The sequence below is a fragment of the Amborella trichopoda genome, chromosome 4 (genome assembly GCF_054954075.1).
Source record: "Amborella trichopoda isolate Santa Cruz 75 chromosome 4, AtrichopodaSantaCruz75HAP2 v2.0, whole genome shotgun sequence".
Taxonomy (NCBI): Eukaryota; Viridiplantae; Streptophyta; class Magnoliopsida; order Amborellales; family Amborellaceae; genus Amborella; species Amborella trichopoda.
In genome coordinates, this window is record NC_142339.1 from 57,649,539 (window position 1) to 57,675,832 (window position 26,294).

Below are 26,294 nucleotides of genomic sequence, written 5' to 3' on the forward strand. Positions count from 1 at the left end.
AGATCTACTTGATTTTAAACATTTTTAGAGTTTAAATTTTATAATATGATATGAAAATGGATTTTGAGATAATCCTAACACCTAAAATACATATTATAATAAAATTTGGAGGTGCACCTTAATTGTATTGTTTACGGTTGCCACCTTATAGAAACCACACCCTTTAAGCTTTCCATTTTTTTTGAGGAATTTCTATTCCACTGATCACCATGAAAAAAGTTATTAATTACATGTTAGGGAACATATGACTTTAAAATCAAGTTTTCCACTTTTTTGAGAAATTTTTATTCCATTGATCACCATTAATGTAGTTACTAATTACATGTTAGGGAACATGTATCTTTTAAAACAAGTATTTCAAGGCATGGTACTCTTCTTAAATTCCTTTTCTATAAATCATTTAGGTGGATGTGCTAGTTTATATTATAGCTGATAATTTGCTTTTGATTCTCATGAAGCTCGATAAAATGAGCCAAATTATTCGAGCATATTTCCAAGACATCCTCTAATGATACCACCTACTAAGAAAGAGCTGATTAAATTAAACACATACTGCAAGGAAGGGCAATACTTTGTGCTTAGGATTGCCGAGCTGGCTGTTCTGGATTGGAATGGTTGGGTGGTTAAAATACTGGATCAAAGGGTTTTCCCCTTTCATGAGGGCTCTATTCTCTAACTTGAGCACTTTTCAAGCTTCAATTGATGGCCAACCAATCCCTATAGATAACACTTTTAATCAGCCGAAGAAGGAATATAAACAATGGAGACTTTGTACTCAGCAAATGCAGTAACAAGCTCGGATGCCTACAATCAGATGCCAACAAATAAACCTATCGTCCATTTAACCAACATCAGCAATGTACAATCCTCATTTTGAATTATTTGTTCGCAATCACATTTAGAAGTTACTGATCACATTTTATCTTTTTCACACCACAGTCTTTCTATTAGCGAACTACATCAGATCAAAGGAAAACAAGGCATATCCACTAACCAAAGGCCTCATTAAGAGAATTAATACTGCATACATCTAAGGGATAGTGATTAAACAAATTATAACATACTAATTATCGCAACCCAATTGATCAAACTGAAGATCCTATTTTATGAGGTTCAATGGTTTAAAACAAGTCATTTTGGTAGTTGGAGTAATGTATTAAGAAATTATATAACCTATCGCTAAGAATATAATTAATGGGAGTTCTCATGTAATGCGAAGAGGTTGAGTTCTTATAGATTTTAACGAGTTCATTACCTATTGTGCATCAAGGATTATAATACATAAAAACTCGTAATAATCTCACCTGTATAAGTGTGTATGTCAAGGACACTTCTATATCTATATCTGGAGAATTTATTAACCAAGGTATAGGAAAATAACCTAACAGAATGCAAAGTTAGTAGAAAATACAAAAGTGCTGAAAGATGTGAGAGCTATGCAATAGGTTCGTCAACGAAAAATTGGTCATTTTCTGATAGACATTGGCCATAATGCTAATAGTTTAAGTCTGAAAGACTCCTTTCGCCGTGCACAAACTTTTCCTAGTATACCCAGGTATACATATTTTTAATATTTAAAACTATTATGAAATAAGGAGGATTCTAGAAATTACTTCAAAACAATTAAAAATAATCAGACTAATTATTGTAAATGTTTCTGATAGACATTGGAGTTCAGAAAAAAAAACTTCTAAAAATTTTGGAGTTACTAAGAAGGAGACCTATTCGAAACTTTGGGTGTTGTTTCAGACTAGTAAAGAATTTTGTAAAAAGTCGAGAGTTTTTAAGTTTGGGAGTTTTTGGTGGTTCTTGTGTGAGTAAAGGTGTGTAGAACATGCCAAATATGTTTGATCTGTGCTGGTTAAAGTAGAACTGCAAAATATGTACATTAGACTATTGGGGAGAGAGGACATTGGGTAAATATGACAATTACTCATCCTAACTGGGGAAAGTTGAATGGTGCTTTCCAATGGTGCAAATTGTTGTATCAGTGTGTGCAAAGCGGCTGAGAGGACAACAGCATTATTTGCTCATAACCAGTGATTTAAATTTTGTACAGAATCTCCGGAATCAGATCGGAATCAAGAGGTGGGCAATTCGATTTACGAATCACCCCATTTTTTTTCTTTGAGCAATCCGATTTAAGAAGCATCAGAATCACCCCATTTTTTTTCTTTCTTTTGTTACTTGTTAGTTTTAGCTTGACCCTAGACCTGAGTTGGACCAAGTTAATCAGAATCGGACCCCTCACAATTACGGGCTTGATTCCAATTTTGCCCTGCCATAAGTATTCTACCCTTGTAAGTAGTTGAGTTATCATTTAGCCATTATCAATGCAAACTTAGACCAGAGTAATAAAATACTCTCTCTTTTACATGCAATGAACTTGTCTCAAAATCTCCTGCCATTCACTTTCATTTTTTCTTTTCAAATCCTTGTTTCAACCCTTTTTACAATATTCCTCTGAGTAAGGAATAAGAAGTATTTCATGATCATCTATTTTGAACATGGATTGTCAAAGTGATTTGAATAAATCTATTACGTATATTAGAATAAATCTATTACGTATTATTCCTTCCTCTTAGATCTCTTGAAGATGCAGCAGATTGCAAGCAATGTCTGCTTGGGGAAACAACTAGCCTATTTGTTTATAAAGTAGAGTTCATCCTCGCTGTGCAGTAGTCTAGCAGCCAGTGAAGATTCAAATCGCGTTTTCCCTAGATTTATGAGGATTTTTTGCATGAAACTTGGTAGAAACGTTCCTCATATGATCGCCTACAAGCTAAACATGACTTAAAGGGTTATCATTGCTTGGATTAAAAGCCATGAGACCTATGATAATCTGGTGAGCTGAAGAAAATAAAGAACAATAGTGGGTCAACTTGGATGCAGTATATTACGCTCATTAGTAATCCTTTTGACATGAATTTATGTAATTGGATTCCTATTTGAGTCCTTTAGAAGTGCACAAAATTTTAGCTCAAAAAAGGAACTGGCATCTAAAAGTTACATAATCTGCAGTGAAGTGTGTTCATATATGATGAGCTCGGCTACCAGTCTAGGCAGAAAACAACCAACCTGAGATACTCTCGGTATAACTCCCATCCTGGTAGATTTACTTATTTTAAAACTGAATTGAAACTTATCCTAACATGATCTAGTGTGATAAGGGTATGCTCACCAATTGATTTAAGATAAAATCCTCTTGAATCATGTTCATCATCTAGAGCCTCTATAGCTCTACATTTGTGAAAGTGTTGTAGGGGACTGAAATGAGAGACTGGAGTGAGTGAGAGGATTGTGTGTGGGATTCTAGAATTACTTTGACATCCTAAGTGGAGCCAAGAGTGATGATATCCCACTCTGAAACTCCAGGGATGTCAAAGGCATAATAGAGAGAATCTTGAAGTGAGATTTGACTTGAAGCCTAAACCAAAGAGAGGGAGATTGGACCATCGTCCCTGCATCATATACAGGCATAGGGCCATTATTCTCTAGATGTTCTTCTGTTTTTGTCTAAAGTTTGTAATGGTGTTCAAGATTTCATATAGGTTTGATGAACATAAAACGAGTAGCTTAAGCTTCTGGAACTCCTCTCATATCCATTGTTTAACAGAAACTTTTTCACCATTCATGTGGTTAAAGGATGAGTTTTGTTATCTATTTCTGATTCGTATTCTCTGGTTATCATTTCACAATATGAGTCATAATCTTAACATGAGCACACTTGGGGCAAACACATCCTATGCCTTTGTGAATAAACTTTAGATGATAAACAACTCGTATGTTTCCCCATGTGTGTATGTTTATACATATACACTCGTGTGGTACATAGTTAGATAACCAAGATAGAAAATTGCCATGCGCCGTAGTTCAAAGCTTATCAGCCCCTAAGCTCATCAGTGGTTCTGAACAGAACATTGCCCAAAAACTGGTTGCAAAAGTTGAATTCCAGTTCTACTTTCACATAATGTAACTAACAAGTGAAAAAAGAAAGTTGTATTAGTTTGTTGTCCTTAACCTCTCCCGCCCCAATTATGTCTACCACTAAGCGAAAGCCTAACGGAATCGATTGTGTTTGGATTGTAACAGGACACACATGAAAGGCGTAAATGGTTGAAATCAGTTACCCGGATCACTAGGTTGCCTGATAGAAACTGATCCATAACCCTGATATGAGTTACAAAGCTAGAAAAGCTGAACCAATTAAATAGCTAAAGAAAATTGTTTCATGCGGCGGGGACTGCATTTCTACATTTGCAATCCCCGAGGTATAAAGCATCCATCTTAAAGATGGATGCAAATAGGTGGTCTTAAAAATAATTGAAACTAACGGTGCAAATGTTTTTTTTAATAGAATTATTATTTTTAATTTTCAAAAATTATTTATTTTCATATTCATGATTTCCATGTAAGAGATTACATAGCTTTAAAAATTAGGTCCAAAAATCCTTCTTAGAAATAGATTTTTTTTTTTTTGGGTCATAGTAGGACCAGATTGGAACGCACTCAAGACATCAAGTCATCCCACGCCTTGAGCCCTTTCCTATTAATTGAAGCAGAGTTTTTGTATCTTCTTGTATGCCTAAAGATATTTATCAAAGGGTTTGTATAGAATCCACATCATGTAGGCACCCAAATGGTGAAAATGCACCTTCGAATGATTTAGATCAAAGGGAAAGAATTTGTGGTATTTTAGTTTTAAATTTTTTTACAATTAATATAAAATTTTGAGTTTTCACACTTTTCAATCAGGTCGATATTGTCATGGATGAGGAGCAAGACAAGAAATGAAAAAAATTGAAATGAATACATTCGATAGAACTTAAGTGTGGCTCCAATAGGCAATAAGATGAGCGAAAATAGACTTAAGTGGGCTGATCATATACAACACAAACCCAATACAACACATATTAGGATGTGCAAGTTAATTCAAGTGGAAGACTCAAAAAGTACAAGGGTGTATTTTCAAATTAATTAGGCTAAAAGCATACATTCTTGGATGAATTTTTAATTTTTTTTATTCATTGGAATGAAAAGAATGTAAGTTTAAAACTGGAAAAAATTTAGGAAAAATATCTCTTTATCCCCTATTTTTAACTTCCATATCTCAAGAGACCCAAGAATTTAAAATATTACGTGTAAGCAAAAAGTCTCCATATTTTCCATCTTACTACCCCCTTGACCTTTTTTACTATAAATTTTTTACTCAAACAAAAACTAAAATGGCACCCTATTCAAACTCCAACTCTCTCTCTTGAAAACTCCATCTCTCTCTCTCTCTTTCTCTCTGTCTCTTCGTTTCTCGGTGAGTTTACCAGCCAAGGGGTTTAGCTTGAGCTCAAACACGAGCACACCTTCTTATGTGTGTGAGAGACATAGAGTTTTAGAGAGAGAGATGGAGTTTGAGTTTTAAGGAGAGAGATAGAGTTTGGAGAGAGGAAAACGATGATGTGGGAGAGAGAGATGGAATTTGGGCTTTAGAAAGAAATGCAGTTTTGAGAGAGAGAGACAATGATGTAAGAGAGATGGAGTTTTAGAGAGAAAGAGATATAGAGTCATTTCATAAGTTGTTAAGGTCAATAATACATGGTCAAAAATGTTTAAGGGGTTGAAAGATAGAAAAGATGGAGTCATTTGGCTTACAAGTAATATTTTTATTTTTTAGGTCTAATGAGATATAGAAGTTAAAAATAAGGGATAATGATATTTTCTCAAAAATTTATACAAAGCCGAGGCTCTAAACAATCAAATTAGAGCCCACCTCAAATTTCAAGTTTTCATAGATATGATCGATCCATACTATTTTTGAAGCTTTAAATTTTATAATCAGATATGGAAATATATTTTAAGGCCATCACAAAGATTATTAGTATTGAAACCACATTTGATGACACTATTTTGAAGGTGGGTTCTAATTTGATTGTTTTGAGCCTCGGCTCTATACAAACCAAACCCTTTAAAAATTGGGATCAAACAAATAGTAATAACATAGTTTTTGAAGATTGTTTCATTACATTACTAAACAACTGATGCATGAAATCATTCCCCAATTTTATAAGGATAGTTTCACAATTTACTTATTATAAATTATTTTTTATAAGTGTATGATGATGAAAAGTATAGACATACTAAATTTGAGATTAATATGATATATTAAAAAAATGAAAAAATTAAAATAAACTTTATGCTCTAAAAAAAAAGACTTAAATGTAAAATATATAAAAAAATAAGATTATTTTTAAATAGAAAAATTAAAAAAAATATCTGTAAATTTCCTTATTAGAATACGATCAAGTAACTTTTACTTTGAATATATGACTCATCTAATGAGAACCAAAAAAGAGGTGTCATTCTCCTATTTAAAAGGACTATTGTGCCCCTCAATTCATTTTGAGATGATCATGAAGACAAAGAAACACGTAAGGAGCCATATTTGCAAATCTTTGCGGCCCTACACCTTTGATTGGACTAGTTTCATTTCAATTTAATTGGTTTAGAAGCCTTTAGATGTCTTAATATTAGAATCTATAATAGATAGGGAAAGCTTAGGAGACCCATTATTTCATATTTAGATTCATATTTTAGAACTAAAATATCAATATTGCACTTCCATTCTGGGAAAATTGGCTCCTTCTAATTATTTCTTCTTTCTTGTTTTTCTCTAATATTACTCCAAACCAAGATTTTTAATTGCTAGCTTTTATTTGGGTTTTTTGACCCTAAAGTTAGTCAAAGACAGTGTGGTAAATCTTCATGAAGTAAAAAATTTGACACAAAATGCCCTTGCCCACTATAGTCAGTCATTTATGGTGCATGATTACTTTTCGTCATTTGCTAGGAACACTAGCCAAAATGTTGTACCATAAAGTGGGAGTTGACAATGAACCAAATTTGCCTGAACAATTGCATTAACAATTGCATCCAGGTTGGATCTGATGTGCTAATATTAACTCAAAACCAAATAAACCTAATTTTTTTTTTTTTTTTTTAATGGTAACCAAGCGAACCTAATTATCCACCAAAACTTCCAGTTTCTCACCCAAAACCAGTACACAATATTCGTTTGTTCCAATTTAAACAAGTGTTTCAAAGAATCAGAATCAGGTTCTGACTCTGAAGGGGTCTAATACTGAGCGCCCGAACTCTATCCCCCCATCTGATTCGGGCGAGTCAGAGTCGGATCAGCCTATTTAGCTGATCACGAGAAAACAGATAAATTTGGTCCACTTCAGGTTTTTTCGGCCAGATATAGCTAGTTTCCCGATCCAATTCGACGTGATTCTCGAGCCGCAATTTTTGAAACACTAGTTCAAACACATGAAAAAATGGAATAGTAGTCTACCAAATTTTAGGGTCACTCTTTTGGCCGGCACACCGAATTTTGTGGATACCTACTCACCAAAAAAAAAAAAAAAAAAGTGAAATTGAAGACCTTGTTCCATACCATTAGCATTAGTCGTGGTGGCTGTTAGTGTTGCATTCATCTTTATGGCATCTTTAGTGTGAGGCTATCATTATCATTTACTGACGATCGCATCAAAGGTTTAGTCAAAAAGAGAAATTTTGATCAAAGTTGTCAAATATCGAATGTGACATTTCCCTAACATTTGAATTCTCTTTACTCATTTTACATTTTCCTAACGATTGATTAGACTTTCTTGTGAATGGCCTACAAGTGTCAAACTCCTTGGTGGTCAAATCTGGACCGTCCGTTGGTGTGTGGGATAAGGCTCTTTTTTCCCATGTAGAGTAGGGGGTTTTCTCTCTCTAAAGAGTGTGATGGAGCATGAGAATAGGATTAGAAGGCTAGATGGCCGCTTCCCTTACTGAATCCACCCGCCTTTTTCTCCTTTAACAATTCAATTCTCATATCCTGTCTCTTTCTTCGACTACCCAAAATGCTCTTTTGATTATTACATGCATTTACAAAATGACCAGGCCATCCTTTTTTCTCATTCGAACAGCTCTCTCTCTCTCTCTCTCACTAGGTACCTGCCTCACCACTCCTACCTTGGCTGCTATTAAGAATCTATACATGCCTTTTTAGATGTTACATGGCTACTCTCTCTCTCTCCTCCAATGGGTACCCCGACACTTTAGTCATCACATTGTGGTCTCCGTTCTCAATACAAGGGGGCAACTGGATGGGTTTAAAAATTGGATCCATATTCGTACACATCATGTCCTCAGTCTACTTGTCGAGTCTTGGGTTTGTTACAGTCTACTTGTCGAGTCTTGGGTTTGTTAGGGTCCATTGCTACTCTATAACTATGAGCTTCTTTTTGTTTTTATTTATTTATTTATTTATTTATCATTATATACCTATATTAACAAAATCACAATCACCCATCATTAAATTTCAAACCATTTAATTTGTCATTTAATAGCTAATGACGACTATGAATTCTTATGACGACTATGAATTCTTATTGTATATGATCCTTAATGCATCCAAACAAACAGGGTTTAAAATAAAATATTTTATCTCCAATGGTTTAACTGTACAGGTCGGATCCGGCCAGACACAGGTTCTAATAGTGTTTGGATCTAGGTTTTGAACTTGGACCCGACCCGACCTGTCTGTCGGTTAAAAATTGGACCCATACCTGGACTCAAGGTTAGGTCTACCTATCGGATCCCGGGACTAATCGAGTCTATTACCACCCTTAATTCCTACCGACACCACCCAACTAACACTTTAAAAAAACTAACTCCTAAACTATTTGAGAAAACCGGTAGGGCAAGTCTTACCCACTGAATTACCCAAAAAAAAAAATTCATTGCTAATCTGTTTGCATACTACATTTCTTCTCTATCTCTCTGTCTCAATGCATGTTTTTTTTTACACACTGCATAGCTACTCTCTCTCTCTTTTTTACAATACTTCTTCCAAGTTATCTCCATGGCCCTTTGCTTCTAAAATTGGCTAAACAGCCTTCCACCCTTGGCTTCATCTACAGTTTTGTTCATTCTCATTTATAATTTCGCATCCACTACTTTAGCTTTACTTCTTTTCACGTTGTACTTTTCTTTAAATCGAAAATTATGTTTGTTCTCATATTTCCTTTTCTCTTTTCTTTAGTATTTTTCTCTTTGCTTTTCCTTTACCCTTTTTTCTTTTTTCCCGTGTAAGGACGGCAAAATGTGTTTAAAAAATTAACTCCCTCGTGAATAAATTGGGCTCTTTTGCCATCTCTATAAAATGATTAACTTTTGTGTCTTTACTCCACCAAAAGTATGACACAACTGAATTAAACCGAGAGAGAGAGAGAGATTTCCTATTGGGGTGTTTGGCTCCTCTTTTAAACGTGTATATCATGTCTAATGCAATGGAGAGATAGAGTACCATTGGAGTGGGGGTGTAGGGGAAGGGGGGAAGAGAGAGATAATTATTTGGGTTTAAGTACACGCTCTATTTCAGGGTGGTGGGTGTCATAACATGATTTTTTATGAGCTTTACTCTAACCAGATTCGAAGTTAGTGTGGTTTTTACAAGGTACCTAGGTTTATTTATTTATTAGTATTATGTTTATAATGTGCTTATAACTTAAATAATTAGTATGACGTGTTGATTATTGATGTCTTGTATTCTGAGAAAACAGATCTATCAAGGTGGAGTAAAAAAGACGACTCGATATATATTGTTGTGATGGATTTTTTTTATAGTTAAGGGAAAAAATCATATCTCTTTATAATCAGAGAGAACAAAGATACGTGAAGAAGAGAGCTATTATAACCTATTTTTCATTGCCATTAAAGAAGCTTTCATTTCCCGTGGACGTAGACACGTTGCCGAACCACTTATATCTTTACATTGTGGTTGGTTGTTTTTTTCTTTTGTGTTTGTTTCTTCTTTTTTGTTTTCGTGGATTGCTTTTAGGCTTTTCTACATGATGTACGTCCAAATCCTGCCATAAGATTCAGTTTTGGAATTGTAAACTCTTAGGATGTCTTGAAATTGTATTTACATCCCTAATTAAGAAATTTAAAGCTCTAAAATGTTGAGAATCACGCAGATCTCTAAACACTTGAAAATCTCAAAATGGATGGTTCAAATAATGTGTTACGAGATGTACTCTTTTTAATATTTGAGTTCCTATTTTTTGTGTGACCATATGTCTCGAGGTCGTGATAATCAATTTGAGGGTTTTTCAACATCATAATAATATTTACCTATAGATTTTTGAAATGTGTATCAGTATATTTTTTCTAAATATTTAGGGTTTACTATACGAATCATAGTCTGTCATTCAATGCTATCAAGAGTCATATAGTCAATAAGGCCATAAGTCGCCATATATTGTTCTCACTACTTTCAACCATATCATTTTAGCCCTACACCTTATCCTTATTTAGCCTTCCACTTAAACCAACTCGCACTTACTAACAAGTGTTGTATTGGGTCTGCTCTACATATGACCAGTCTACCAAAATCTAGTTCCTCTCATCTTGTCACATTACATAAGATGCATATCTACATGATATAAGGTTGACACCTTATATAAACTTCCTCCTCTAAGTTAACATTCAAAAAAATGAAAATCCTAATTTGGGGTGTTTTCCTCTTGTTTGTTTTTTTTTTTTTTTTTTTTTAACTGCGTCGAATATGTCTAATGCAATGGAATTTCCCCATATGCGCATAGAGAGATGTCTTCTTCCTCAATTGTGGGCTTATGTGGAAACTAATGGAATATATCGAAGAAAAAGAGAGACTTCATGATGTAAATTGGTATTGGCTTCTCTCCCAAACCGACAAGAATATGTCCACATATCATAGAGAGAGAATGGGTCTTCCTCAAGACGATCAAATAATTCTAAATCATTGTCATTGTAGATCGGATCAAACGTATCGGTACTGGATATAAAAAGAAACTCTACATGAAAGGTTTTAGAGAGAGATGGCAAAACTAATGGTATTTGACTCTTGGCAATCTAGAGAGAGAGAGAGAGTGAGCCATGTAAAATGGTAGTGGCTTCTCTTGTAATTCAATGAGAATATGTTCCAAATTCCAGAGAAAGAGAAAGAGAGAGAAGAGAGAAGAGGAGGGTGTTTTCATTATAAGAATTGGTATTGGCTTCTCGTGTAAAACCAGTAGAATATGTCCGGATACCGTTATTAGAGAGAGAAAATATTGGAATGCTTTCGTCCAGATTGGTTTTGGCTTTCCTCCTTCTATGTGAACGTGGTACGCCCACGTTTCACAAACTTCTAGAAAGGAACAGAGAAAAATCGTTAATATTTTTTCTCTTACGCTTGAGGGAGAAGGATATAAAGATAGAGAGTCGTACAGGCCTTGCTCAGTACCAGTATTCTATGTTTTCTCGAATTGACCAGCGTACATTTGCCTATCTTAATATTCCTTATAGGAGAAAGAGAAAAGGTACTTTATAGAGAGAAAGGATAGAGAGACAAAACGGACACAGAGAGATAAGTTATACCTCAATGAGGAGGTAGAGAGGGGAAACCTTAGAGAGGGATATCCAGGGTCCAAGACATTGTAGTGTGAGAAAACCTACACTAGAGAGAGAAAACCTTCACTTTAGAGAGAGAAAGAAACTAACACCTAACAAAAGACAGATAATAGAGTTTTTGGAAGTTGGAAAAACTTTCCAATTAATCATCTCAACCTGGAGAGATAAGATTATAAAAGAAGACATGAATTTTAGGTCTTAAAAATAATATATTTTGTAATAAGTTATATGAATTATTTATCTTCAGGATTTTCAAGTATTTATAGATATACTCGCACTATATTGTTTTTAAAATTTTCAATTTCATTTTCGAATTGAACATGGATTTTCAGGTCATTGTAAGGTATTAACACCGAAACTAAATCTTCCAAGCAAAATTTTTGGTGCAACTTACTTGCAGTATATATAAGAGGAGCACTTTATACTTATTATCATCATCATTATAGCTTTTTTCCAATTAATTGAAGTTGGCTACATAAATCCCGGACTTTTATTATGCTCTATTAAAGGTTATACCTTCAAATTATACCATAAATCCCCATATCTTTTTAGGCTACGTCCAACCAAGTCTTTTCGGGCATACCCTTTGCCCTTTTTAGCCCTTCCACTTGAAGTAACTTGCTCTTCCTAACTATTGTTGTACTTGGTTGACGCCACACATGTCCAGTCAATCTAAATCTACTATCTCTCATATTATCGCCTATTGGTGTCACACCTAAATTATCCTGATTGGATTCATTTCAAATTCTATCCCTTCTTGTCTTGTCACTCATTCATCTCATCTCGACTATACTCATTCTATGGGTATATTGTTTTTTGTACGTCCAACATTCTACCCCATAGAGCAAAGCCGGTCTCATAGTTATCCTATGAACTTGTCTTTCAGCTTCATTGGTATGCGGCCGTCACATAAAGTTTCAATTGTACATCTCCACTTCGCCCGTCCAGCTCTAATTCGGTATACGACATCTTCCTCAATCTATTCGTTTTCCTGGACTATCGACACAAGATATCGAAAGTACGATCTTAACTACTTCATCATCTCTACTTCTATTATTATTAAAATTATATTTCATGTACTCTATGTGAATCTGGCTAATTTTTTTTAAAAAAATAGATTTTAGGGCATCCCTCCAAATTTCTAACTTTGTGATGATGTTGTTTTGGGTCTCATAGATCAAAACTAAGTCATCTGCGAATAATATGCACCACGGTACGTCATTTTTTAGGTGCCTAGTTAAGTCGTCCATAATTAAGACAAAGATGTACATGCTTAATGTTGACCCTTGATATAGACCTATTGTTACTGAAAACACATTTGTCTTTTCACTAGTTGTTCGTACACTAGTTTGTGTTTCATCGTACATATCTCTCACTAAGTCGATGTAGTGTCTAGAGACTCATTTTTTTTCCAACACCTGTCAAATCAAATCTCGAGCCACTCTATCATAAGCTTTCTCTAAATCAATAAAGACCATATGGAGGTTTTTTCCGTTCGCCCAAACTTCTCAATCAGTTGTCTAAATAGAAAAATAGCTTCAGTTGTTGATTTCTCTGACATAAAACCAAATTGGTTTTCAAATACACTTGTTTCATGCCTTAATCGTTGTTCAATCACTCTCTCCCAGAGCTTGATCACTCGATAGTTTGCACATTTTGTTTTGTTTCTTTTATTCTTGTAAATAAATATTACAATACTTTTCTTCCACTCGTCCAACATTTTCTTTGTTCTCAACACTTTCTACTTATTTTACCCTTTAACAAAAAAGGGGAAAAAAAAAACTTACTATAAAGAGAGAGGGCGAGGGATGAGTGAGGAGAGAGAAGATCCATACATTATAGGAATGTTTAAAACTCTAGATGGACATGGTGAATCGGCCATCCAAGAAACTGGTTTGGTTATGCAAAGCACCCATTTTCGGCAATCCAGGCGAGAAAATCAGCTAATAAAAAGTACAAAAATTGAGGATATAAAAAATTAAAAAAATAAAATAAAATGTAGGGTAAGATAGGGATGCAAAACTGGACTAGATCCGTTAGAGAATTGGGCATCCTATTTTCAATAAAAATGTAGGGTTTGATAGGATCATTACTCTATTTAAAAAAGCAAAACCAAAACAGCAACACCTATTCAAGTTAGATGAGGCGATTCATGGTATAAGACCATAGAGGAAGAGAGAGAAACGTATATCGTAGAGAGAGAGAGAGAGAGAGAGAGAGAGTGTGTTTGTCTTCATGATTGCAGCAAAGGAAAGGAGAGGAAATTGGTATTGGTTGGGCCCCGTTTCTCACTCCTCCTCATCATCCTCCAATAATTGGGTGCCTTTCTCGCTCATCGCCCAACCCCGCTCTCTCGCCGTCCCCCAAATCGCCCCGTGTCGCACACTAGATCCCCTCAATGAGTACCCCCACGTCAATGTCAAATACAACCCAACTCAAAACCCCAAAATACGCCCCTACCCCTCAAAGCAAACCAGGGTTAAAACTTGTAAGTCAAAATGACGTCCCTACCCTAACCAAGGTTGAAAATCACACCCCTACCCTTCACCCGAAGTCAAAATGACGATTCTACCCTTCCTCCCACTCTTGATTACCTTTCTTGAAGGATTTTGCCCCTCCTCCTCCCACTCTTGACTCTCGACACCTTTCTCCCACTTCAATAACCGGCCACATGAAGGGACAGCTTTTGGACACGTGTCCTCCATCGGATGGCCCAAAAACCTCCAATTATTTGTTTTTTAAGGCTTAGTGCACGCCAGAATCTTTCCTGGTGGGGTGGGGTGGCGTTGCTTCGTTTTGAAGCTCCATTCGTTGCTTAATTAAAGGGGGTTACTCTAGCCACCCATTGTCTTAGTAATAAAAATAAAAAAGAAAATGGTGTGATAGAGCTGCAGCTCTATCAAAATAAGTGAAGCTTCACTTCATAACTCATCAAAAATTGTATTTCAAGCATTGGAAGACCTTTACGTGGATCATCTCGACTTGAACGTTATGGTTGTGAAGAAAAATTAAGATTTCAAACTCTAAAAATTATGTATAATGTAATAAATTATTTAAAACACTAAAATAGATGTTAACAAATATATAAGATACGTACTCTTTTTTCTTTCTTTTTATTTTTATTTTTATTTTTATTTTTATTTTTATTTTTATTTTTTTGACAATGTTAAGAACTTTTATTAAATATGTAGTTATAAAGCATCATGTTATAAAGAGGATATTAAAGCACTAGAAATGAGCAAGGTGCCCAATTTTGCAAGACTATCAGCATCGTCATTGGCTTCACGATGATATGGGAGAAGGATATCTGAAGCCCTAGTGTAGCACAGTGATAGAATATTTTTTACCCAAAAACATGGAGAGATTAAGGTATTATTTGTTCATATTTACACCATTTGATAACGTTAAAGGAATCCCCCTCAACAAAAACATCTCATATTGTTTATTTGCAGACAATGATTTCCAATCCTTGCAAGAGAGAGAAAATTTCAGCCTGATTAGCCGAAATGTTACACAAGGTCCCACATAAGAAAAGATAACCGTCCCTTCATGGTTTCGAATCAGTCTGCCCACTCTTGCAAGACCTAGATTGCCTAAGGAACTTCTATCAAAATTAATAGGCAATTTCCAAATAGAGTAAGGATGACAAATGTGGAGAAGGAAAATATTAGGTTCCTCAGATTAACATAAATGCGAGCTCATGAAGCTCCTTGACCTTCACAAGTAGAAGAAAACCAATCCCATAAAGATGGTAAAATTCGATCTTTAACACCATCCATGTCCAAAGAAATCCCATCAAAAGCTCTCTTGTTGTGCTCCCACCAAATCTGCCGAATGATAAATAACACCGTTCTTCGGAAAGCCAGCAGGATTTGGACGATTTATAATGCCCTCATATAGCATAATAAATAGTCTCAATTTACTGAATGCCCAAAGCCAAATACTTGCTGCAAAATGGCAATGCAAAAAAAGTGATTGCCAGATTCTTCATCATTCTTGCATATCAGGCAAATATTAAGCAAAACATTATCCCTCTTTTGAATATCATCTATCGTGAGGTATTTATCTTTTAAATTTTATTGTCAGTGTTGAAAATTGATTTTAAAGCCATCGAGAAGATTTTTATTGTTGAAAGTGCTTTCTGGACGAGGATTCGAAGTGCAGCCTTATTTTGTTTTCATAAAACTTAGGCTTTATAAAAACTTCATAAAAAAAAATACATGATTGACGGACTTCCCTAATAATTCCACCCCTATTGCGTCCTGGGTCCATCTAGGTCGGCTACAATCCATTTGGAAATGAGTTACAATTACACCTGAGCTATGAGCTAGACCTAAATCAGTCCGGCCGGGGTCAAGATCTAAGTTGGGTTGGGACCTGACCTAACCCAAATTTGTCTATGATGGAAAGGACCTGACCCGGGTGAGGTTCATGTCAAATAGACCTGAATCTGTCCTCTAGGGTCCATTTTATGGGTCTCAACCAACCCCTTTGACACCCCTACCCCAATGTGACTGGAGTTGGCCCACAACTTGACTTGACCCAAATTTGTCCAAGATGGAAAAGGACCTGAACCCGTTGAGGTTCATGTCAAATGAACCTAAACCCGATCTCTAAGTTCCATTTTATGGGTTGATCAGACCCATTTGACACCCCTACTACAATGCAACTAAAGTTGGGTGTATTACAGAAAGGACGATTTTTGTTGCCAAACTACGAAACTCACCTTGTTCTTAAACTAATGGGCTCAATTTAGTAACTTGTTTTTAGCAGCGGTTTATGTTTTAGATCATTTGCTTTTTAGTATAGGGCAAGCTTTTTATGTTTCCCCTAAAGCATAAAACTTATATACTTCCTCTTATCCTACCGTCCATTTTGAATGGAGGGTTAAGATTGTCTCAATCACAATGTTGCATCTCTACACTATTTTTTTTTTAATTTTTTTTAGAAACTATTTTGACACAAAATTTTGGACATCCATCCCTCTATTAAACTTGTACTAGAGAGAAAATATATACAAAAAATATTTTCAATAAAATAAAATAAACAAAATACCCTTGAAAGTTTCAAAGGGTATTTGGTCATTACATTTTATAGGTGTGCCCCAATGAGAAAATGGCAGGTACCAAATTTCATAGTCATACAATTTGTATAAAAAAACAAAAAATAAAATACTTTGAGACGTCGGATCTAAGATCAAACGGTGAGTGGCCCTCTTGATCAAAATTGGTCGGCTGGATGGTAGGGGAAACATAGAACTTCTATACTGTATGAGAAGTATAGAAACCTTTCCCTTTAGTACAAGCGGGTGCCAATTACTTTAGCCATCGGATATGAACTCCAACAGCTTGGGTATGTCACACAATTTAAGAAATTTTAATTTGAGTTTTGTGCCTAATAAATCAAACAACCATCTGCCCAATTTTGCATCTAACAATCACTAATGATTATGACATTTTTGTAATAAAAATTAAAGTCATATTATTTTTTATGCTAATAATATCCACCCAAAATTATGACAGCATGGGGGAGGCTAAATAGTTGAAGATTATATTGTTACCCCCATTTTGGGGCTGAATTAAAAAATTCTGGGTGAAATGCTAAGAACATGGATAGTGAAAATCACCCATTTCATTTAAGGAAAAAGTTTATATAAGGTCGATGCTCTAAACGACGAAAATAAGATGCACTTCCAAAATTCACTAAAAGAAGTGGTTTGGATGCCGAAAAAATCTCAAATCCAAGCATCTTGACCATGATATACATACATGATTATATAAAAAAAATGAACTTCAAATCTTGAAAATAATATATCTTGTGATGCATTATTTAGGCTGTCAATTTTCAAGTGTTCATATATCTGGTTGGTCTACACTATTTTTTAAGTTTCAAATTTCATAAATATAAAATAAAAATAAATTTTCAGGCTACCGTAGATACTATTAGTACCTAAACGACATCGTTTTGACACTATTTGCAGTTTCGCCTTACCTTGATTGTTTAGGGCCGCAGCCTTACACAAATTATAGCCCTCCTAGTAAACTTATTTATTACGTAGGCTTTGAAGAGGGACGATCCTGGCCGCACGTTTAGCACTTGGCGTATCCAGCTGTTTTAAATCCAACATCCTCTTTTTTCCTTCTCTTTCTTCAATTTAATATATTTTTTCTATTAGGGGGGAAAGCATCGTGGCTTTTCGGAGGGGCGGTTCGCATTAGCGCGCACGTGCGCCGACACCTGGCGCACATTCCTAAGGCGGTGTCGCATTAAAAAAGAGGGTCACGCACATACGCCCCATGATAGCCATTGGTGCGCATCAGTGACGGTGTCAGGTCTCTCGTTCTAGAGAGAGAAAGAGGGGTTCTAGAGAGAGAGAGAGGGAGAATTATATCGATGGAGAGAGAGAGAGAGAGAAAGGTGACGTGTCGCTGGTTGTGATGCTTAGTTCGCAACAGTGTTGATGCTGAGTTCCCAATGGCTTTGTGATGCTTAAGTTTTGCTTTATAAAGAAAGACTTTTAGAGAGAGAAAGAGGGGCGCGTGTGATTTGGTTTGATGGAGAGAGGCGGGGTGGTGGGAACGAGATGACGTGCTAATTCAAATTGCAGTATTGTTTAGGTTTTTCCTGATGGGGAAACGTCTTTAAGAGAGAGAGTGCGAATTTATTGATGGGGAGATGTAGAGAGAGAGAGGGGAGCGATGTTTCGTGTCAATGTTTTTCGCTTGCTCAGTTCCCTACTTCTCTCTTAATTTCAAAAAAGAAAGAGAAAAAGAAAGATCATTAAAGAGAGAAAAGGGATCTTAAAACTTTATGGTGGATGATGCATTTCATTGTATTTTTTAGAGAGAGAAAGAGGACTTTCATTGTAGAGAAATGTGAGGGGTGGGTATATGACGTGCCAATGCTTGTGGTGGTTAGTTTTATATAATAAAGAAGGAAATGCCATTGAGACTTTGGAATGAGAAGAGAGGCCTTTAGTGTGAGAAAGGGAAGTGTGATTTCAATGGGTAGAGAGAGATGGTGTGATCTCATGGGTTTAAGAGAGAGCGTGCGTAAATTTCATTTCGGAATGTCATAAATAAAGAGAGAAGAGAGACGTGCATGGCTTCTTTTCGTGGGGAAAGAGAGGGATAGGACGAGGTGATTTATGTGAGAAAAAAGATAAAGAGCGAGAAGACGTGCTAAATTTAGAGTGAGAAAAGACGTGGGTGACTACTGACTAGTCTGGAGAGAGTAAGGAAGATGTGCTTGACTCGCTTTAGAGAGAGAAATAGAACACGTGCGGGACTCGTTTTAGAGAGAAGACGTGCGTGACTAATATTTAAGGGGGGGGCGACTTTTTCCATCAATAACCAAAAGCGGGTCCTCGAGGCAAAGTGGCTTCGCTCTCGAGACCACTGTTATCGAAACGGCTAAATAACGATCCACTAACGCCGTTATTTATTGTTTTATTTTTATTTTATTTTAACCTTTTTCCTCTTTTTGGGTCAATCCGTCGTTATGAGTTTTCCGAGGCCTGTTTGGAATCCGGTTTCGGTTTAAGAAAGAGTACGAATTCGAATTCCTCGTTTTGGCTTAACTCTCCAACATTCAACCTTGTTTTTTTTCGAATTATCGAAACTGCCCCTCACCAGAGCCGTATTTAATTTAATTCGGCTATTTATGGGCATTTTTCTGAGCAGTGAGACGTGTTTGACCAGCTGGATGGACAAGACAAATGTCAGATGAACGGCTATGATTTGCATTAAGAGATTGATGGACGGTTCAGAGATAAAAGGACAAATTTGACTTTGGAGAATCTGGGCCGTCCAACACGGTTAAGCGTTACTATACGGCAACTTAATCGTATATCAACAGTCAGACCACCTCTGTTTGATTGGACGTTTCCGATTTTGTTTCATACGAGTAAATGGCTCGGATCTTAAGTTAATTGGTTTATTAAGTTGTTAATTATTGTACTCACAGTGTTAATTTTTTTTTTTTGCTTAGTACGTGCTCCCGCGAGGACCAAAAAATCCATTTACTCCTTGCACTAATGTCATACGGTGATTTTTTTCTTTGAAATTCTGAATCGCACCCTGTGAATCTTCTCACGAGTGTCTTTTTTTTTTTTTTTTCCCAGAGAGAAGGGATTTTCATAATTGAACACCTGACAATCCAAAATTTGGACACTTTGTGTCAATGTTTTAAAGCCCAAATCAGTCCCTCCCTTGGATATCGATCAGCTAAATGAAAACAACTTTGAAGGAAAAAGTTCATACAGAGCCGAGGCTCAAAATAATCAAATTAGAGCCCACCTCAAAAGTTTCACTAGAGTAGGTTATTTTGATATCTAAATATATTAAAATTGATCATCTCGACATCAAGATACATAGACATGAAAACAATGGATATCAAGTTTTAGAAATATTACAATTTGTAGCGTATTTTTTAACCTTTAATTTTCAAGATTTTTAAGTTTTCATATATCTGCTCGATCTGTACTATTTTTTAAGTTTTAAATTTTATAATTAAACTATCACAAAGATTTCCAATATTGAAACCACATTTATTGATACTATTTGAAAGTGTGCTTTACTTTGATTGTTTAGAGCCTCGGCTCTATACATACCAAACCCAAATTTAAATAATAAAAAAAAAAAAAAATGGTAAAACAATAAAAACTTGCATGGCTCCATGAAAAATATTTGGATTTTATGATTTAGAGTTTAAATAATAATAAAAATATTAAACAAGGGCATTCGAGTTAAATTGAAAAATTAGACGCACTTCATGACACTTAGAACGGAATTAGCCCAATCAGCATTCAATTGAATCGAGAAGGACGATTTTTAAAACACAGCTCCACGAGCAATTCAGAGCGTGATCTTCAAACTAATTGAGGAAGCTCATTCGAGTTTTTCTATATTTCTAGGCATTACGACTAGATAGATCGAGTAGGTTTGCCCAAGGGAACAAATATACAATTAGGCCGAGGGATCACATAATTTTTCATAATTATTTTTTCTAGTAGAGAGACAAATACGACATTCAACCAAACTGACATACGTTACATGTGGAAAACACAAATAAGGCAGGGAGAATTGCAGAGAAGACTGTAGTTGTGTACTATTGTGGCCTGTATAAATAAAATGTTTAAAGTACAGGTGTAATAGTAAAGTATGGGATAAAAAATTGAGCTTATGGACAAATCCCATAGCATAATGTATCACAAGCAAGACAAATGGTTGGGAATATTTAAAGGCTAAGAGGTTGTAGAATGATTATAATGCGAGCGTGGGCATGCGTGCTTTAGAGAGAGAAAGAGTCATAGAGAGAGAATTCTACAAAAAAAACATTGTGAGAGAGAAAGAAAGGGGTAGGGCTATTTCTACATAAATGATCCGGCTATTTTAAGCAATTGTTCTAGCTTTCTATACTGCCGTTTTTAAGAGAGAAAGAGGGGGAGGGAGTGTTAAATTGGCGCATTTACTATGCTCCCCCCAGGAGCATATACTGTTCATTTACACCCTCGGCAGAAAACCTACTTGGGAGGATTTTTTGGATATAAAATTTTGATAACTACTCAAGAATCACTAGCTGATTAAAGAGAAAATTTGAATATTCATTTTTTTAGTTCTAACACTTGGATCTCAACCTCAAAAAAGTAGATGGTCCTGGTTCAATATTGGGACATCATCTTCTTCTTTTTTTAAGTGCACAGACATTTTCTGTTTTTGAGGTTAGTCTATGTGTTGATAATGTTATTTACCTAAATTTTCATATCTTAAAATTACTCCTAAATTAGATTAGAGAAAGTATAGAATAAAACCATTTACTTTAGTACAAGGTGGTCACACTAATTTTGACCATCGGATGTGAAATTGGGTAGCACAATTATTCCACTAAACAAGCTCAAACTTCAAAATAAATTTCTCAGAGTTTTATGCAATATTCAAGCTGTCAAATTTCATATAGGGCGATTGTAAGTAATTGCGACCACCTTTTTTACAAGAAAAAACCAGCAATAATTACTAATTATGAACACCCTATATCAAAGAAATATGATCTCATTGAATACAATCCAATTAGATTTTTACCCGAGAAGTAGATGGGCATATGCTATCGGGAGCATTTGGCTTACGAGAGAGAAAGGAGGGGGAGAAAGAAAGCCCCCTCGGAGGTCGGGGGGAGGGACTATTTTCTATGAGAGTGAGAGGGCATAGCGGTCCATGGAATGGCTAATCCCGAGGGACCATGAGACAAGAATGTATCATAGAGATCATAAATTTCAAATCTAGCGACATAGAAGGATTCAATATCTCTCTGTTAAAATGCAACTAAGGAATTTAATAACTTTGCATCATATATAAAATTAGGTATTGGCCACTTGGGCTTAGTGGTTTGGGCATAAGGGACCCAGCACTAACATACTAAAGTTAAATCCGGGTTTACCCACCCAAAAAATCATAGAAAAGAAGAAAAGGAGGAAGAATATGAAGTGTACCCTCCATTTCATACAACAAAAAAGAAGGATGCTTAAAGCCTAAACCTTAGGAATGAATACTTCATGGTTCTAAACCAAAAGCAAAAAATAAAATGCCCCCATCGCTATCAAGATTATTCGAAATTAACAACTATGCACTCAATTTTGCAAAATTGACAAACCCTGATATGACTTGAAAATTGGTTCTGTAGAACTTTTTACAAAGTGCACCTTAGTTTGGCGGTGGAAAATATCACTAGGGCATAATGGATATTTTTTCGAGTGTTTAAAAAGAGAAACTTGGGCTCGAACCACCACGGACCGGGGTCCGAGTCCCCTCGGTAAGAAGTTGGGTGAGATTGAATTAAGTAAGACTGATTTAAGTTTAAAAGGGTAACTTGAACTATTTAATATCTTACTCATATATTTTGATCTAATTTTGCTCGTCATTCTTTCAATCATATTTTAAATAGCTCGTCAAATGACACGCCATATAAGTTTTGAAATTTATCAAAATTCACCTCGACTAAAATGTTAAATAATAGGAAAGTTATCAATTTACCCTTGAGAGGTCAACAATTCAAGGCTTTACCTATGCCATTTGATTTAATTTCAAAATAATGTTTGATTTAATTTCAAAATAATGTAAAAAAATAGATGAGCTTGTGTTGAAATAGTTGTAAATGGGTAAATTGTTAATTAATTTCATATCTTATGGGAATTCTGTTAAATTCCCTTAAATAATTCAAATATTATTTATATTTTGATAAGTTTCCTGCTTAAAAATTTGAGATACATTATTTTGATATTTTATACATCTAAAACTATTCCAACTCATTATCATGTGTATTTTAATGGATATTTTGAAATAAAATCAAATAATATGGGTAAAGTGATAAATTGTCTCTCTCTCATGGATATTTTGAGAAATTGCTTTACAATTTATAAAATAAGGTTCTTCAAAAGATTTGAGGATCTTTTTCAAAATTATTTGACTTCTAATTCTGATTCATTAAACGATTATTGAGTAAGCTCGATGATTTTTTAACATTGCTTAGAATTATAACCTCTCTCCCCGAGAACAAAGGCCAGTTATAGTGTCACACGGTGTGAAATGGCGTTGGAGATATGCTGTACAAAATGCGTTTAGCTTTTCATTAGTTGCGCATAACGTGATAATTCATATTGGCTCAAAGGCTTCTTAACCAATAAACCCTAACTGATCATATCACACCACCGCCTTTTACACTTTAACTAGCACACGTGTCCCTCAGTTGTAAACTTCCAAAAAGGCGAAGGAATTTGAGCCGTCCATTCACGATTTTGAAGCTCTCATATCATATGGAGCACGTGCCTGACTGGAGTTTAATATAAAACCCTATTATTTACTTTTAATTAATTACTTCTAATTAACTGAACACCAACCTTTCTCAACCGCTTTTGAGATCTGTCTTTTACCCAAAAAGAGGAGGCTAAACCTGTCATTTGAGAACAATCCAATGTATTTAATCCTTGATAGCTTGTGAAAGAAGCAAAGCAATCTTAAGCCATCAATTCACCGGATGTCAACACAATGGCACTTTAGATAAGAGAAGTAGGGGGCATTGAAGAGGGGACTAAGACTCTAGGGATCCCTATCAAATTTTCAAAATGCCTATTCATCGTTATCTTTTTAACATGTGTGTTCACCTCAAAATATATTTTTTTTAAAAATTGTTATTGTTGTTTTTTTTTTTATTTTTGGTATTTAAGGTCTAGTGAAGAGGAACTAGCCATGAATCTTTAGGGCAAGGGTTAAACCCAATCTTAAATTGACATGCCATAGGCTAGGGTTTAAAAGTTCAAAACTGAAGGAGCCGCTTGACTTTATAAATCCACGATTAAAATACTTTTTAAATCCACGATTAAAATACTATAGAGAAAATGAAATACCATTGTAATCTGTCTTCCTCGGCTTCACACCCATGTCGACTATTCAACTGAGCTCTCGTTGGATGCTAAGCCACCAGAACCAAAAGAACATGCGAAAAGGAGACCCCTCTTTGCTCCTCCCACCCTTCTATCTCTCTCATTTAACCACCCCTCCATGCCAAGGCTGGCAATGGGTATCGCAGCCCGGCTAGGCCCGGATCTAAAAAACTAGTGCATAGGACACAAATTGTAGCCTAAGCCCAGTTTGGTCTGCCCGGTCCTGCCCTAAAAGAATAAGGGATGGGTCAGGCGCCCAACCTGGCCGTTGCCAGCCCTAGGAAAGCATGGAAGGTTGTAATCTTGGCAATGGGTATCGCAGCCCGGCTAGGCCCGGATCTAAAAAAAACTAGTACATTGGACACAAATTGCACCCTAAGCCGAGTTTGGCCTGCCCGATCCTTCCCTGTAGGCCAGCCCTATAAGAAAAAGGGCTGGTTCAGGCCCCGAACCTGGCCTTTGCCAGTGCAATCCGTGAGCAGGAAAGCATCGAAGGTTGAGATTACAACGACATTAATGATGGTTAAAAGGAAAACAGGACAAAGCGGTTAATTCTCGAGACTCAGCTTGTGTATTCTCGAAACTTTACTGTACTTCCCTTGGATATATCAGTAATTCTCATATTCAAATGGATATGCATCACGTCTTGAGGGTATGTCGGTAATTAATGCTATGTTACTATGTATTGGTACTTCACTCTAGGGGGAAAGTACGATGACTTCGAGTAAAGAATGATGTTCTTTCTCTCCATCTCTTCCTCATGAATCCAAAAACACAACAAATCTTATTTTATTTCAGAACTTTAAAAATAATATATTTTTTTTAAAAAAATTATCTTATTGAAATATAGATGATAGATGAATTGTTTGAATATTTTTTATATCTTTTTTTGAATTTCTGAATACCATTAAAATACAGTGACCATGAGGTGAAACAGTTGAAAGGGGTAAATTACTAAATTGTTGAAAAATTAGATATCTATTAATAATATTTTATTTATATATTAATTAAACAAATATATATTGTATTTTAATTTTAGTTTTTTTTCCTTTCCATCATATTAACCTTGATTTTGAGGCCTTTATATTTCTCACCATTGCATTCTTGCAAAAATATAAAAAAGTACTTTTTAAAATAAGAGCTGAAAGAAACCATAGGCACGGGATACCCATTTAGTTGTTGCTTTCGATTGACTTATTCTTTATATTTTTTTTATAAGTACATGATGTCGAGAAGTATAGACACTCGAAATTTAAATCAAGTCCAATGAATAGAAAAGCTAAAATTAAAAGACTCAAGCATAAAATATCAACTACAAAGAACTACATAGAAATGCCGATAACTGAATGGAACTTTTTATAAATTTCTACGATAAACGGTATTGAAGGCCCCGGTTTAATGATAAGTATAAAACTCTTATTTTAGATAAAAAAATGAGAATTGATTCTGTAGGACTCTCTCACACTTATATAAGTAAGACTCAAAAGATCACCATTAAATATGACACGGTTCTATAGAAAAGTCAAATCTCGATAATTTTTTAAAAATTTATACGAATTTTAATGATAATCCGTTAGGATCCTACACACACAAGTGGAAGGGCCCTATAGGATATCTATTTTCTTGGTTTACCTTTGTTTTTTAGTTTTACTACGAGGCTATAAAGCATAAATTAACGCCAAAGGTGAGGACAAATATAGCCAAATTTCCTGTCGTTTTACTAAAGCATGGGTAAATCCGTCTTTGACTAAGATATTACAAGTAAAAAAGAGGTTTTAATTCTCTCTAACCTCGTGCGGTCTTCTTAACCTGTCACCGCTCAGCCTTCAAAAAGACTTAAATACCCCACCATCAGACACCGTTCCATTGGACAGACTGTGTAAGTGCTTAAAACCCAACAAGTTCCCATTTGATAGCTGGATTAAACTAATTTCGGGATAGCATACATAAGTCCTAGGCTCGTTCTGCTATAAAACCTTATTTTATGTATACATATATTTATGTTTATTTAATATTTAGGGCTAGATCCTCACCCTAGAAGTATCCCATTGTAATTTTTATTTTATTTAATATTTTTGAATTACCAATCGATCCAAACCTAATCTAAATTGTCAATCTAGCAATCCAATCGTGATTTATGGCTTAACGATATGTCCCACCCAATAATTTTAAAAATGGATCATTGACCAGGATCAAATATTGTAAAAACCAGTCCAAATTGCCATTTTATCGTGTGGAGAAAAGAGCGAACCGGTGAAAAAGCAAGTGCAAAAACAATGAACCGATAAAAAAACGGTTGGGATCGGTGAATCGATATTTTGCTGTAGCAAAACGATGTTTTTATTATAGAAAAACACCATTTTACAGTAGCAAATTACCGGTTCTC

The 26,294-nt window shown here is 35.3% G+C and overlaps 1 long non-coding RNA gene across 1 annotated transcript; it reads right to left on the reverse strand.

Annotated features, from left to right (window-relative positions):
* Nucleotides 1-14,894: 14,894 nt before the first annotated feature.
* Nucleotides 14,895-17,898, reverse strand: LOC148782634 (uncharacterized). The gene is made up of 2 exons (XR_016055051.1): nucleotides 17,467-17,898; nucleotides 14,895-15,422 (listed from the first exon to the last, which is right to left on the reverse strand). It is a non-coding gene; the product is annotated as an uncharacterized LOC148782634 (long non-coding RNA).
* Nucleotides 17,899-26,294: the final 8,396 nt, after the last annotated feature.